The following is a 15658-nucleotide window of genomic DNA, read 5'->3' on the forward strand; positions in this document are numbered from 1 at the left end:
CTAACTATTGAAAATATTAATCATAACTAAGAAAAAATGACATAATTTTCCCAGTTTTAGAAAGCTATTTAACAATCAGAAGAAATTATAGATGTCAAAATACATGGAATTTAAAAAAAAATAAAAATAAATTTGTGACTCAATAAAAATTTGTGCGAAAAAGTATAGAATCATGGTGGGACAGAGTCTTTGTCCTAAATATTTGTGATAGAATTTGATACCAAAGATCTATAAAAGAATTGATATAAATTCATAAGTTCAAGATTTATGCTCTAATATCTATATGGTCTAAAAATATGAAGAGAAAGTACTTTAAAAGTAACTTGAATAAATACAATTTGTACAGTCAATCTACATCTGAAAAATTGTTCATCAGGGTATGTGAAAAAAACACTAAATTTAGAATCAAGGGAACCTGGGTTTGATTCCTGTCACTATTACTTACTGTTTGTATGACCTTGGGCAGATCTTTGAGTTTCAATTTGCTTCTTAGTAAAGCAAATGAGGTTGAACTAGATTGCCTTTTATGTCTCTTCTAGCTTAAAATCTGATGTTTTTATCTTAATCAAAAGATATGCATTGTTGGTATTTCTGTTGGTTCACTGAATTGACATTTCAAACACCAAGCTCTTTTCCGGTTTTCAATGAGGGAATAATTGAAAATCCTGAGCCAACTTTTTCATCATAGGGTATAAATTGATTTCTTTTGCTTTTCACTGTGTAATATTCTAGCACTTTCATTTCTCAATGTGGTTAAATGGTGCTACACAACAAGAAATGCTATTCCTAAATATGTAAATTGCCTCCTATTGGCTGATTGCAAATTCATTTTTAAAAATTGAAGCTTTAAAATTTGACAATTATGTCTCTGGGTAAGTAACATGTAATATCTCTTTGGTGGCATCCTGTGGATTTTCTTGAACTGCACTTTTTTCTTCTAATCTTTTCTGACAATTTTACTACATAATTTCTTGAAATATGGTATTAAGGTTCTTTGTTTCCTTATGTTTTTCTAAGAGATAAGTAACTGTTAGAGACGTTTTCTGCCTTCTATCTCCAAGACCCATTGGTTTTATTTTTAGAGATTTCTAGGCTCTCCTATGAGTTTTATTTTGGAGAGTAGTAATTCCATATCTATACAACATTTTTGTGTTCTTTCTATTATATTCTCTTTCTCTGAGGGTCTTCTATTTTATTAAGATCCCCTGTCTTTTATTATAAGTCATTGATTCTTGTGATTGGCTTCTCAAATACTTCTTTAAGGGTTTAAATTTCCTGCTTTACTTTTCTCTTATTTATTTATTTACATGTTTGTTTTTTGTTTTTAAAATTAAGCTCTAAGACTGTAGAAGCTATGTCAGTCATTCTGCTATCATTTTGTGATATCTAGTTTTTGTTATTCCAGTATTATCTTTTTCTATTGGAGATTTTTCCCACTCATTTTTACTCTATGATACTAATTGTATGAGCAGAGTCAATTTTGTTAACTTTGTACTTCAGTGTTGTTGTTTCTTTCCATGAGATATTACTTATAAGGATTTCCTCACCCATTTTTGTAGTCATTTAACTTTATTTGGACCATTTCTTATTTATTTAAGGTGATGAAAGGGAGATGGGCTTAGACAAAACCACTCACTAAGCCCTCTTCAAAAAAAAAATTCAAAATAAAAATAATTTTAAATCATTTATGGAAATGAGAAAAACAAAGAACTCTAAAATAATGACAAAAATTATAAAGTGTCAATTAACTTAAATAGGCAAAAATAGCAAAAGACAAATACATTTGAAAACATCAGTAAAATTTTTAAAAGTTAGAATTTCCTCAGTAAACAATGAATTAGCTGCTTAATTCTGTTAAATGCAGGGAATAAATTGGCAAAAGGTAACATAAGAAAAAAAAAATGGAAGAAGAAATTGAATATGTCCAAAGGATTTCAGGGAGAAAATCAATAATGAAACAATTATTTAAAGTCCCCTGTGGGAAGCAAACAAAAATATCCCAAGAAAATTAGAAATAATTTACTGATTAATTCAGCTTTTTATTTAGAAGGATAGATCTGAAATTTCATTGTTATAAAGTGCTTCTATGGAGGAATTTTCCTTTCTCAGTGAGAATGGAATTGGGATTTATCATCTTAGAAAATTAACGAGGTCACTGAGAGTGACTTGCCTAGGTATGACAAATGCCAATAAAATAGGCAAACTAAATAAAATAGATGAATATTTATGAAAATATGAATGACCCAGATTAACAGAAGAAATATATAGAAATAAATCTATTTTACTAATATAGCATATGTAATCAATATATTATAAAATAGCATAAATATTTGTTTATATATTATTGTATATATTATATTAGAATATTTTGTGAAATATATCCTACAAAATTATATATTAATGATATTTTAAAATATAAATATATTTCACTAATATAATTAATATTAATAAATAAGAATATAAGGTAAACAACCCTATCTAAAAAGAGAAATTTAAAAATCCATAAATGAGTTCCCTAAGAGAAAATCCTCGGTAACAGATGGATTTTTCATTAAATTCTCCCAAACAAAAAGAACAATTATTTCCTATACTATATAAACTATGTGGAAAAATAAATAAAGGAGTCCTCTTAAATTCTTCTTAAGATACAAATATAATCTCCATGCCTAATCCAGGGAGAGCAAAATCAAAGAAAGAAAACTATAAATCAATTACCCTAATGAATATTGATGCAAAAATATTAGCAGAATGATTACAGCAATATTTCACAAATATCATAGAACTATGACCAGGTGGGATTAATACCTGGAATGCAAGGCTGATTCAGTATTAGGGAAATTGCAAACATTATTAAATATATCTTTAACAAAAACAACAAAAACCATATGATTTATGTTAATAGGTGGAGAAAAGCTTTCAAGAAAATAATATACCCATTCTTATTGAAACAAATAAAGCAAGCAAACATTAGAAAGCATAAGAATAAATGAAGTTTTTCTTATGGTAATAATTATTGTTCTTTGTTTTCTAAGAGGACCAATAACAATTGGATGAAGTCTTGACTCAGACATGAATTGGATTTAAGTGTGGCAGAGTTGCCAAAGTCACCAGTCACACTTTCTTTTCCAGTCACTAAAGTCCAGTAGCAAGGCAAAAATAAAAATAATTGGTGATGGCCCAGGTTGTAGTGGATGACCTTGGCATCTTCAATATCTGACCAAGCTCTAAGTACCTGCTTTAGCCACTTCTATGACTTTTGGAACAAACTATTGTTATCTGCCCATTCTGTGTAGAGAAGTCTTCACATGCTTGGGGTAGCCATCTCCTTAACCCACCAACAGGTTTGAGACCTGTTGATGACCCTCAACCTGGTTAAGCCTGTTTAAAAGACAGCTTTATTGGGGTGTGGCCACTGCACATGCTATAGCTTCTTGGAGCCACAGGTGAAAGTCCAGTGACAGAATAGATTAGGTATACAATATACAATATATAAAAGTAAGTAATCATAGTAAACTATTGTTTGATAAGCCCTGTGATCCAAGCTTTGGGGGCAAGTACTCACTAGTTGACAAGAAGTGTTGGGAAAACTGGAAAATAGTCTGGCAGGAAGTAGGCAGATACTAACATTTCACACTGTATGCCAGAATAAGGTCAAAATGGGTACCCGATTTAAATGTAAATATTGATAAAAGCAGATTAAGAGAATATGGAAAATTTTATCTGTTAGATCTATAACTAAAATTTATGACCAAACAAGAGATAGAGAGGATCACATGAAGTTAAATGGATAATTTTAATTACATGAAATTTAAGAATTTTTGCACAAACAAAACCAATGAAATTAAAATTTGAAGGAAAACAAGACACCTTAAGGATGGCACCCAGTTTGCAATCCTGGAAGACTGGAAGGACAGTGGTACTTTCATTATTAATAAGAAGTTTGGAAGGGAGTAAGTTCTGAGAGTGAATAATAATGAGTTGAGTTTTGAAAATATTGAGTTTAAGATGTCAGCAGGACTTCCAGTTCAAGATTTCTAAAAAGTAATTGCAAATGTGAGACTGGATATCATCAGAGAGCTTCATTAGACTTTCATCTATGGAAATTGATGAGATAACTAAGTGAAATAGTAGAGCATGAGAAGAGAAAATGACCCAATCCAGAGCCTTTTGGGACACCCATAGTAAGCAGACTGAATCTGGATGAAGGGACTGAGAAGTGGTCAGGTAGATAGGAAAATAAAAACAAGAGAGGTCTCAAGAACCTAGAAAGAAGAGAGTATTAAGAACAAAGGGGTTGATAGTATTAAAGACTTCAGAGAGCTCTAGAAGGATGAAGATTGAGAAATAGCCATTAGATTTGGCCATTAAGAGACAATTTATAACATTAGAGAGAACAGTTTTGGTTGTATGATGAAATCAGAAGTCAGATCACAGAAAGTTAAAAAGCAAGCCAAAAGAGAAGTGAAGGCACATATTGTAAATGACCTTCTCAAGGAATTTAGCCACAAGAGACAGGTGAGAAATGAAAAAATAGTTAACAGGGATAGACGAGTTAAGTGAGGATTTATTGAGAATGGGAAAGACATGACCAAATTCCTAGGCAGTATAGAAGCAACCAGTAGACAGAGAGAAATTAAAGATAAGGGTGAGACATTGTTCGGACTCAGACCTATTGCAGCTCAAAATTCCCAAACTTTAGCGATTCAACAGCCTCAGCTTCTCCAGACTATAGGGAATATAGGTGTGTAATACAGGCAACTTATATTATTCTTGAGGTTTCTTAATTATTATATTCAGAAAGAATATACCTAACTATTCTCAAAGCACTGCATTCACTTTGTTCAAAGATATATGAATTTTAGACATATTGCTTAGAAGAAAATATATTAACTCAACAGACTGACCTTGCAAAAACAAATCATCTTAACTTGGAGTCCTGAAATTTGTGAACTTGGATATGTGGGAAAAATGCATCTTTTTTATTTTCACTAACCTCTAAATGAAATTTAGAATTTCCTTCACTTGTGAATAAAAGCAGACAAACCATTATTCTAAAAAAAGATTCTTAGAATTCATTAGATTAAAAAGTGATCCAGGAAATTCCCTGATCCCCTCCCCCTCAAAGAGTCCTGCTTTAAAGTTATGGTAAATAAGAGCTATGAAAAGAAATTAAAACTGTGCTATATGAAAATCAGTTGAATATCTTTGAACATTTCCCCAAGAGAAGACTTAGTAGGGACCTAACTGACTTCTTTCTGCCTGACCCCAGGGAGATAAACCTAGTCCTGATGGATAGAACTTCCTGGTATTCAGATTTTTGCCCCAAAGAAAGATAGAACTCCCTAGCAATTAAAGCTCTTTGAAAATTGAGTGAGCTCCCTCTAAGGCATCAAGTTCCCCATCAAGCTCTGGATGAGAAAATTCGTGATTCAAATAAAAGCTAGATTAAATTACCTCGGAGACCCTTTGCAGTCCTGAAATTCTATAATTCTATTATTTCATGTTTCCTAAACTGCTAGTATAAGAGAAACCATTATCCATCTATCATAATTTCTGTATAGTCCTGCTTAAAAATATAGGGATGCTTGGACTGAGTTCCTTTTGTGATTATAAAATGAGATTGTATATGAAAAATTTAAAGCAGTATACTAATGTTATTACTATTATTACATTCACAGGTTCAAATGATGATCTGAATCTCATAAAACAGCTGGATTAAAAGGGATGAATATAAAGCAAAGTCCTGTATTCAAGTTAAAAAAATCAACAATATAAGTTGAGGATGGGAGGAGGATATTGTTAGATAGCAATTCATATAGAAAAGAAGCGTGGGTTTTTGTAATCTGAGGGCTCAGTGTATATTAGCAGTTTTAAATGGCAGTTCAGAAAACTAATACTATCTTAGTTTACAAAAAGAAATGTCTAGAAAAAGGAAGATAATTATTCCTGGTCGCACCTTGCCTTGGTTCTACATTTATTTCTGGGAAATCAGTAAATTGGAGTGTGTCATGAAGAAGGGGGTGGTTGGAGCAGGTAGGAGGGGACAGAATAGTGTGGATTCAAAACCATGAGGCTAAAGGAGTTGGTGGGAGGCATGATTGTAGTCTTCAAATATCCAAAGGCTGTCACGAAAGAAAGATTAGACTTCTGTTTATTCCCAAAGAATTCAGTCTGGTAACTTTTTGACCTTCAGTTCTGTGGTTCTATTTTTACAGTTTGCCCCACCTAGTTTAGACTTTTTTCATAAATATACACAAGCATTATATATTATCAATGATTTCTACTTGAATTATTTGTACTTCCAAACATATTTGTCAATTTCATGAAAAATAGCTAAAATTGAAAAATGAAAGTCTTTGTTATTTTACCATATGTTGAATTAATTGCATAACAAAATTAAGAAGGAAGGATGGGATGCCAAATCACTGAGAATAATTAGTGAGAAAATAGTAGTTTAGTAATCCTGAAAAAGCATTACTTCCTGACAAAATTAACCTCCTCACAGTTGAAGTATCAGTACTCCCTCCCTCTCTCCCCCAAATGTAATCCCACTGTGATAGAGAGGCTGGGGGATGTGAAATACAAACTATCCACCATCTATCAGTCCTGGGCTCTAAAGATATGATTTTCCTCATTTCTCTTGCATTGAAGTGATACCTCCCCATCTCATTATTTCTTCCCAACATGATCATAAAACGTGTGTAAAATAAACTTTTATGAGAAACCTGATATAATCCTAGCAAAGAATTTCCTGGAAAAAAAGCAAGAGAAGCATGCTTTAATGAAAAGTGAAGGGAGGAGAGAGGTATATGGGGCAAGGGAGTCCTCCTTTATGAAAATCATCTAGCACATGCTCATGCTAGTCCTCAACTGGAACCAGTTTTATGGGCCATTGTAGTCAGGACATCCTAGATGCAATCTCACTGATTTCACTCAATTTTAAAATGTTGCCTAATTCAGCTTTAAAAACAGAGAGGAACTAGCTCTATCTGTTTGAATGAGACACAGTTTATTATAGGCAATAGGGTGATCAAATAAAAGCCCAGCTGAATCTCAGTTGCAAGAAGCAATGTATTTATTTGCTCTGCATAGAAATGAAAGCTGTGTCAGCGTGTGATAGTAGCTTAATAATACTAATCTTGATCACCTCTTACGCTTTCACAACTCTGCTTCTTTTTATCCCTCAGATATTCAAGGAGGTTTGTTCATCCTTGTCAACTTTGAAAATGTCTCTATGAAATTAACTTGTCCTACCCAACTTTTAATTAAAAGAGGAGGTAATATGGACCATAAATCATAGTGTAACACACACCTTAGAGTTTACACACACACACACACACACACTCCCACACACACACACACACACACCCTTAAAGATATTGACATATATATGTCCTTGTAAAGATACAGACATAATATATACATTTATGCATATATGTATATATTATGTCTCTATTTATCTATCTATGTCTGTCTGTCTATCTATCTATCTATCTATCTATCTATCTATCTATCTATCTATCTATCTATCATGTCTGTATCTTTACAGGTGAGTATGTGTGTGTGTGTGTGTGTGTGTGTGTGTGTGTGTGTGTGTGTGTGTCCATAAGAAGTTTCCTCACCTGGGAAGACTTCCTTATACCAGTGAAATCATAGCTCCAGCCCCTATTTCCATGCCTTGCAGAGACATAAATACATATACATATACACATATATAATTTGTAAAGTCATACATTTGTATTAATTTAGTTTCATCTAAGAGATAGTAACGAGAATTGGTTCCTATATTGTTTTCTAAGATTTAGAGAGATCGGAGAAGAGATAGAATTGGCCCTTAATGATTTGTGATTTTTAATTTGTTCAAGTAAGTAACTGATATTTTGTCATAATGTTCATAAAGTTATAGAAATAGATAATTTTATAGTTATAAGAGACATAAGAGTTCATCACTCCAAATCTAAGTCTAACTATAGACCCCCTCTGTAATATTCCTGAGATGTAGCCCTCTGTGTTCTGTTGGAAGATGGCCAGTGATGAGGATCAGCTGCAATAATTCCCCTCCCGTTTCCCCCACCAAGTCAGGCAGACACTTCCAAATCTAATCAGCACTTGGTTTATATTTCTTCATCTGACCCAAGGACATCATGAAAAATTTTATACAACGCTTTGCTAAAATAATTATCTGATAGCACAACATTCCCCTGATCATCTAGTCTAGTCTACTAGTCCTGCCAGAAGAGGAAATTGTTAGACTAATATAACATGTTCTTAATAAACCTATAATTTTTAGTTGTGATCACCTCTTCTTTTGAATCAAGCTCATTGACTTATAATTGAAAGCATGTTCTTACTTCCCTATTTTAAAAAAATTGAGACATTTTAGTATCTTCAGCTTCACAGTTTATCTCCTATTCACCACAATTCTTCAAAAATCACAAAGCCAGACCATTTTAACATGTTTGTCTCTCTTTCTTAGATGAATTTCTTAACATTTTATGATGTGATGTTGTACAGATTTATATTACAGCATTTCATTTTTATTTTGGAATTTCTATAGTTCTGGAATAATTCTACTCCTTTATATTTCAATATTTTCCCCCCAGAATTCATTATTTCTACAGTAGGGATATGTTTTGGATACCTTACAGGCTCATCTAGATTTCTATTGGTATAGCCTAGAATGTTTTTTAAGTAATTTCATCAGTTAAAACAAACTTTTTTCAATACTCATTATTCCAATCTTTATATTTTCTTGCCTTTGATTCACAGCCTTAGCAAAACAAACAAACAAATAACATACTATTTTCATTGTTCCTCAAAGCTTAAGGAGTCATATATGCCCATCCTAGAAGAATCAGTAATTCCCTTTCAGATACCAATTCTGAAGGACTTTGCATTTTCCTGAAGAATAATTTGGTAATTTCATTGCAATAATTTATTAGTTCTTGGTGTGTTTCTTTTTTGTTTGTTAGTTCATTTGTTTGTTTTTGAGCATTCCTCCCTTTATACTTTGTTCTTTGGAACAATTGATTTTCCCAAACCAAAAATCATTACTATCTCTAAGTCACTGAAATCTACACTTTAAAAGCTGGAGTTTTTGCTTATTTCCTTGGAATAATATCCATCCTTAAAAACCACAGAATTTTAAAAAAACAATAAAAATGTCTAGCATGAAATCCATCACTCAACCAAAAAAGAACTAAAGGTGAGCTAATCAACTCAAACCAATTTCAATTGGATCAGAATTTTAATACAATCAGGTTCAAACATTGTCAGTCAGCACAAACGTTGTGCATGACACAAGACCATTGCAATCTCAGAGTGAAACTAGCTTCCTTGCCTGGTCTCTTGCTACATGCAGATTACCCTTTCTACCATAGGTTGTATTTCCTGCTTTCAGGGAACTTTTCCTACCAGAAGAGAATTATGAGATGCCATTCCATCTTGCACAAGTCTACTCACCTATTGTCTTCTTGCTTGCAGAGGATACTTCCTGGCTGTCAGGGTTTGAGAAATGACTATAGGAGGCAGTTGGCCAGTCTCTCCACCTGACCAGATCCACCTACAGGGTGAGAAAAAATGTCATTCCATTGTCTACATGCACTAGTCCCTTTAATTGAAGAACTTAAGGCTCGGAGAGGACTTTTCTTTGAGGCTAAACCTCTTGGGATGTTGATAAGTTACGAGAACTAATTCCTCATTTATTAAAAAATTCCCATTTAGCCATACCTTTCATATTCCATTGTTTCTGAACACTGAGTTGTGGTTATTTACACTCTGTTTTCCATTCCCCACTGTCCATTCCTTTTATTCCCATCCCCTTTAAATCACCTTTCCTACAATGTTCCTTTCTAAAACAAGTAACTCCTTCCATAGTATTTTCTGGAATGCCTGCTCCACATGTAACACATTTCCTTGAATCTTTTTCCCTCTATCCCACTTATTTTGCCTTCACGCTTTCACTGAGACCTGACTCCTTAATAATGCAGACTTTTTGGCTATCCTTATCAGCACTGACTGTACTTGCCCTCCTTCCTCAAATCAAAGGTCAAGGTTGAGGAGTTGGGATGTTTCTTATTCTCCTTTAAATACCATCACTCAGTAACTAGGACTCCTTTGAGGTTTATTCAATCCATATTTATCACCCAATCCAAATTCTTGTAGTTTTTTTGTCTATTGATCTCCAAGATTCACCTCCTCCTTTCTCAGTGAGTTCAGTTCCTGCCTTATGGTCACTCTCTCATCCTTAACTCCTGTCTTCATACCAGGGGATTTCAACATATGCATCAATACTTCCTTAGACAGTCTAATCTACTAGTTTCTCAGACTACTCATTTCCCGTGACCTACTCTTCTATACTACATTAGCTACACACAAAAATGGTTATATCCTGAAATTGCCTTCATCCATAGATTCACAACTTACACATCAATGAAATCTGAAATTCCTTATCTGATCATAATCTATTGTCATTCCAACTCTTCTTCTGCCTTGCAACCTATATCCAGTTCTTTGTCCTTATCATGACCTCTAATCCAACCAAATCAATGTTATTTCCTAGGCCATAATTATTTCATAGGCTAGACTTTCCTCCCTTCCCCATTTTGACCCCCTTGACAAATGAGTTCAACTTGACATTGTCCTCTTCTCTTAGTTTCTTATTCTCTCATCCTAGACTGATATTGCTCTAAAAAGCCTTAGCCTGGATAATTCCAATCATCCTCTACCTTAGCAGAAAGACTCATAAACTGTGGAATGAAGATGGAGAAAATTATTAAATTATGCCTGGATCTGCTAAAAATTTGTTACAAACTCACAATTGGATCCCCACTGTGGGAGAGCAATCCTTTAATCCTTTTCTGCCTCCCTATTTCACTCATCACAGTGACTTCTAAATATTTTCTTCATTCCTCAAACCTCCCCAAGTTCCCACTTGTCTCTACCCTCTCAAGAACTTTACCTCATGTTTTAGTGGGGAAAAAAAGAGATTGATCAGTGAGAGTTTCCTCTTTTCTCCTCCTTTGCACCTCATGTCAATCAAGTGTCTTCTGCCTCTTTCTTCTCCTTTACCCTTTCTCATGGAAATGGATAGACTTTCTTCCTGCCGACGTAAACTCTCTGCATGTCAAAGTGATCTCATTGCATCCTGTCTTATAAGATTTTTTTTTTGCCTTTTTTGTCCCCTCTACTCTCTCTTGTCTTCAGTCTCTCCCTATCTGCTGACTGCTTCACTATTACCTGTAAAAATACCTCAGTCTATCCCACCCTCCTCACTTCATCCATCTATTCCTATTAGTCCTACATCTTAAGACCTTTTTGTAGCTAAACTCCTTTAAAAGCTATCAACAATCACTACATTTCCCTTCCTATTACTGTCTTAATTTACTACAATCTGGCTTCTAATCTTGCCATTCAATGGAAACTTCTCTTACTAATGATCTCTTAATTGCCAAATCAAATGGATTTTTTTTCTCAATCTTCATCTTTCTTGATGTCTCTGAAGTCTTTAAAACTTGTTTTGTGGATAAAACAAGATGATATTTTTAAAAATGCTTTGCAAAACTTAGAGAGTTGTATCTATGTTTTGGAGGTACAGCTAGCCAATATTCTGGCAAAATAATGGGAGATATTTTTTACTTTGAGGAGATGGACTGGTTGTAAAAATCAACTTTAAAAAAACTTTCAAAAACTCACACTTCAAAAAATTATTTCTTATTTGTGCACATTTCAGCAATATGATTTAATCCCCTCCCCCCCAGCCAAAGTGTAAATCAGGTCACCTGGGCATAATTCTAATTCTACCAATAGCTCACTCTGGTAGAAACTTACATGATGTATTTCTACTTCAGCCTACATAATACCTAGGTCAGTGCCTTGCATATATCAGTCTCTGTTGTGCAAATATTTTCACTTATGTAGGATTTCATGGTCCTCATTTGTCAAAAGATGAGGTTGGGCCAGATGATGTCTAAGACTCCAACTCAAACAGTCTATTGTTAAACTTATTTTCCAATCTAAACAGATTAAGGAATTTGCTGACAATGTATAGCATTAAGCATATTTGATTAAGCAGAGTAGTACACCATAATAAACTAAAGATTTGTAGTCAGGGAATCTGGGTTTGAATCTTGTCTTTGCCATTTGAACAAGTCATTTAATCACTGGTTCTCAGTTGCCTCATGTGTAAAATGAGGTGGTTGGCCTAGATGAGTTCTCAAGTCTCTCCTGCTCTAAAATCTAATTTTGTGATTTGAGAAGCCATTTAACATATAACAGAACATAATGGACTGATATTAATGCAAACAGTTTCACTTATTCTGGCATATAGAATTCTGATTGGTCATTGGCATTTGCATTAGGTTTGTCAGAAAATTTCTATGTGGGTGTGGCAAATTGATTATTTATTATTAGCAGCTAAAATGCTCCATTTATTCTCCCACACAGACAGGGAGCATTAGACAATTTCACTTCACACAGTTAAAGAATATGTTATTGACATGAATAAGACTTTCAAAAAGGTAAAGGTATTTGCTTAAGGTTTTGAGATGGGTGGGATGCTATCAGCCAAAAATAAAGTAATTTGAGACAAGACTTACAAGTATAGGGAATCAGATGAGGAAAGACGTTGGAAAAGGAAATTATGGGATAACAATAGAAGATATAACAAAATGCTTCAGAAAATACCTCAGGTTCTTTTTATTCAAGCCAATTTTTCTGGCAGCAATAGGAATAAATAATAAGTCTACTTAATATGACCTGATGCTTTTCTGATACCACCAAATATAAAAGAGAAACTTCTTCCCCATTTCTCCTCCCATTCCCATTCCTGCATACTGAAGAAAATTTTGTTTTGTTCTTTGAGACTGTGGATTAAAGAATAATCCTGCATACCTGCTGCCACTGGGTGCCTATATAATACAGCTTTAAGCTATGTATACATAAAGAGATTTGAAAATTAATTAATAAATACATTAACTCAATAAATATTTATTGGCCCTAACTATATAAGAAGACAGAACTCATTGGAAAAGATTCTGATGCTGCAAAAAATTGAAGGTAAAGGAGAATGGGAAGACAAGGGATGAAATGGATAGATAGAGTCATCAAAGCAATGAATATGAGGTTGGATAGCCTTCAGAAGATATTGGAGGATAGAAGGGCCTTTGTGATCCACAGGATCATAAAGAGTAAGAAATGACTGAATGTCAACAATAATATGAAAAAAACTGCATAAAGTTCTGTGAGGGAATGAGCTCACCATTTTCTCTGTCCAGATCTTCCTTCCTTCCTTCCTTCCTTCCTTCCTTCCTTCCTTCCTTCCTTCCTTCCTTCCTTCCTTCCTTCCTTCCTTCCTTCCTTTCTTTTTCTTTCTTTCTTTCTTTTTGCCAAATAAGGAACATAAAGCCTATTTAAAATTCACCTTTAATACAAGCTGAAATGTAAATGTTTAATGAGACAGGTACAAAATTCTATAGGAATGAAGAGGAGAGACTATATCTAGCTAAATCATCATAGAAAAGTATATGGAGATAATGGATTTTAAGGTGAACCCTTAATAATAGACAAGGATGCAATAATAATTGGAGCTGGAGAGCAGGGTAGAAACTCTTTTCTCTCTGGAAGGAATAGTGTAAACAAAGATCTAAAAGCAGAAAGGTTAAATATTCCTACTTTGGGCATATACAGAATATAGATAGACATAGAGAGAGGCAAGGCTGAATGAAAAGGTGTGTGTAGGAGCATCAGATTGTGGAGGACCTTGAATGAGCAGGCAGAGAATTTTGGACTTTATTGCCTTGGTTGTGGGGAACTAACGAATATTTTTTTTAGCAGGGAGATGGCAAGATGGTGATAGTAATTTGCTAACTTAAATAATTATCTGATGTAGTCAATTGGGCAGTCAAGAACAAAGACTAAAAATTTTCCTTAATCAGCAGGTTTTCCCCACACTTCTTCTATCTCATAAATGTCTTACTTTCCACACCTGCAAAGACAAAATTTCCAGACCTACAGATGGTATTGTATCACCATCTACTTGGTTTTGTTCTTTTGCACAATGATTAACCAGAAAGTAAAGAATGTCTAGAAACAATTTCATTTGATCAAAAAAGAGATTAATAAGAGAAAGAAAAGCCTGTGGAATTCTTTCTTAAGTAAAACCATGCAAAGTTTATTGAGTGACAATCTCTAGGGGTGATGCTGTTGCAGGACACACAACTGTAGTTAGGAGTAAGTAAACATATGTGAATAAAGTATCCCAGTATTAATCAAATCATTTATCAAAGAACAAGCAAATTAAATCTGCATATTTAGAATTACTGTGTACTGTAAAACTGAAATCTTTTGTACTCATGCCTCAAGAAAGTTGTGGAAAAGGGAATCTCTGTAGACCTTATAGTATTTGAATAAAGCAGATCATTAAATTGAGTTTTGATGTAAAGCTTTTTCTAGTAATAAAGAGTGTTAGGTTTCTAATCAGAAGATTACAAATAGTTCATATATATCCTAGCCCCTGTCTTCTACTATTTATGTGAGCTGTCTAGATGTCAGTTTCTTCATTTGTAAAATGAGGGGGTGTGACTAAATAATCTCTAATGTTTCTTCTAGCTCTGAATTTATTATCTTGTAAAATTAGGTGTCAAACTCAGAATCTATCTTGTTTGTGTAAACGCATATTATCTCATTAATATTAAATTCCTTCATGCTTATCCTTGAGAATTTGGTAACCCATGATACCTTGGACAAGTCATTCAGCATCCCAGAGGCTCCATTTCCTCTTTAGAAACATAAAGGGTTTAAACTAGATAGTATATAAATCCTTCCCATTCCCATAGAAGAATACATTCTAGGAAATAGGGTTTGACAGCACTGTACTAAATAACTGTAAAATTGTTTTATGACATCTAAAGTCCATTCCAACTCTAAATTCTAGTTTGCTTCCTCTTTCAATTATTTATTACTCAAAATTCAATTATTTGTTACTAAATCTATTCACTCATATTTTTACATATTAAAATAAAAATTTCATTAAAAGTATTCAATGGTTAAACAAAATGTTTTAGTTGTTTCTAGATATTTACTTTCTGGCCCTACTTTCCTTGTGTTTCAAAAAAAAATCTGACTTACTTTGCTTTGTCTTCTCTCTTTTAGGTTATCGCTTTAATTAAATAATGTTCAAATGAACACAAAATGCAAAATATTGTGAATATGCTATGATTGTGAAGGGATCAAAAGATGAATATACATATGTACTTAAAAGGAATTGAAATATATTTATTAGGGTTGGGGAGTGTTTATATTTTTTTCACTCTTTTTCTGAACAAAGAGAATTGCTACTATGATGTCTTGGGCTGACAAGATATTGATTAAGCTATCTGTTAAGTAAAAGAAGCACTGCACTACAATGCCAGTCATTAGACAAAAAAAGATAGTGAAATGTTTGCTTTTTCTGAACATGTAAGAAAAATATGGCATCTTGTTGGAATGGCCTAGTGGCTCTTGGTGGTGTAATTTTGCTCATGTGAAACGATGTTTTGCAGGGAAGTCAGTTGTGGTAGTGAACAACCTTAATTCACTCTGGTAGGAAGGTTTTCTGTTTCCTTGTCCTTTACAGGACTGTAATCACAACATGAGTGGAAATGTGCTACAGAAAGTTCTG

General features: G+C 33.6%; 2 long non-coding RNA genes across 5 annotated transcripts in view; one reads left to right on the forward strand and one right to left on the reverse strand.

The window, feature by feature from the left end:
* Positions 1 to 15658, forward strand: part of LOC140501004 (uncharacterized) — a 79943-nt gene that overhangs the window by 61826 nt on the left and 2459 nt on the right. Inside the window, exon 2 of one of the 3 annotated variants that reach the window (XR_011966015.1) lies at positions 9484 to 9569. The exons of the other annotated variants lie outside the window; for them this stretch is intronic. This is a non-coding gene — a long non-coding RNA (uncharacterized lncRNA). The remainder of the gene's footprint in view (positions 1 to 9483; positions 9570 to 15658) is intronic. 3 annotated transcript variants of the gene reach the window in all.
* Positions 1 to 15658, reverse strand: part of LOC140501005 (uncharacterized) — a 144539-nt gene that overhangs the window by 46373 nt on the left and 82508 nt on the right. For both annotated transcript variants that reach the window (XR_011966017.1, XR_011966018.1), the window contains exon 2: positions 9463 to 9562. This is a non-coding gene — a long non-coding RNA (uncharacterized lncRNA). The remainder of the gene's footprint in view (positions 1 to 9462; positions 9563 to 15658) is intronic.

Source organism: Notamacropus eugenii, chromosome 4, assembly GCF_028372415.1.
Source record: "Notamacropus eugenii isolate mMacEug1 chromosome 4, mMacEug1.pri_v2, whole genome shotgun sequence".
NCBI classification, from domain to species: Eukaryota; Metazoa; Chordata; class Mammalia; order Diprotodontia; family Macropodidae; genus Notamacropus; species Notamacropus eugenii.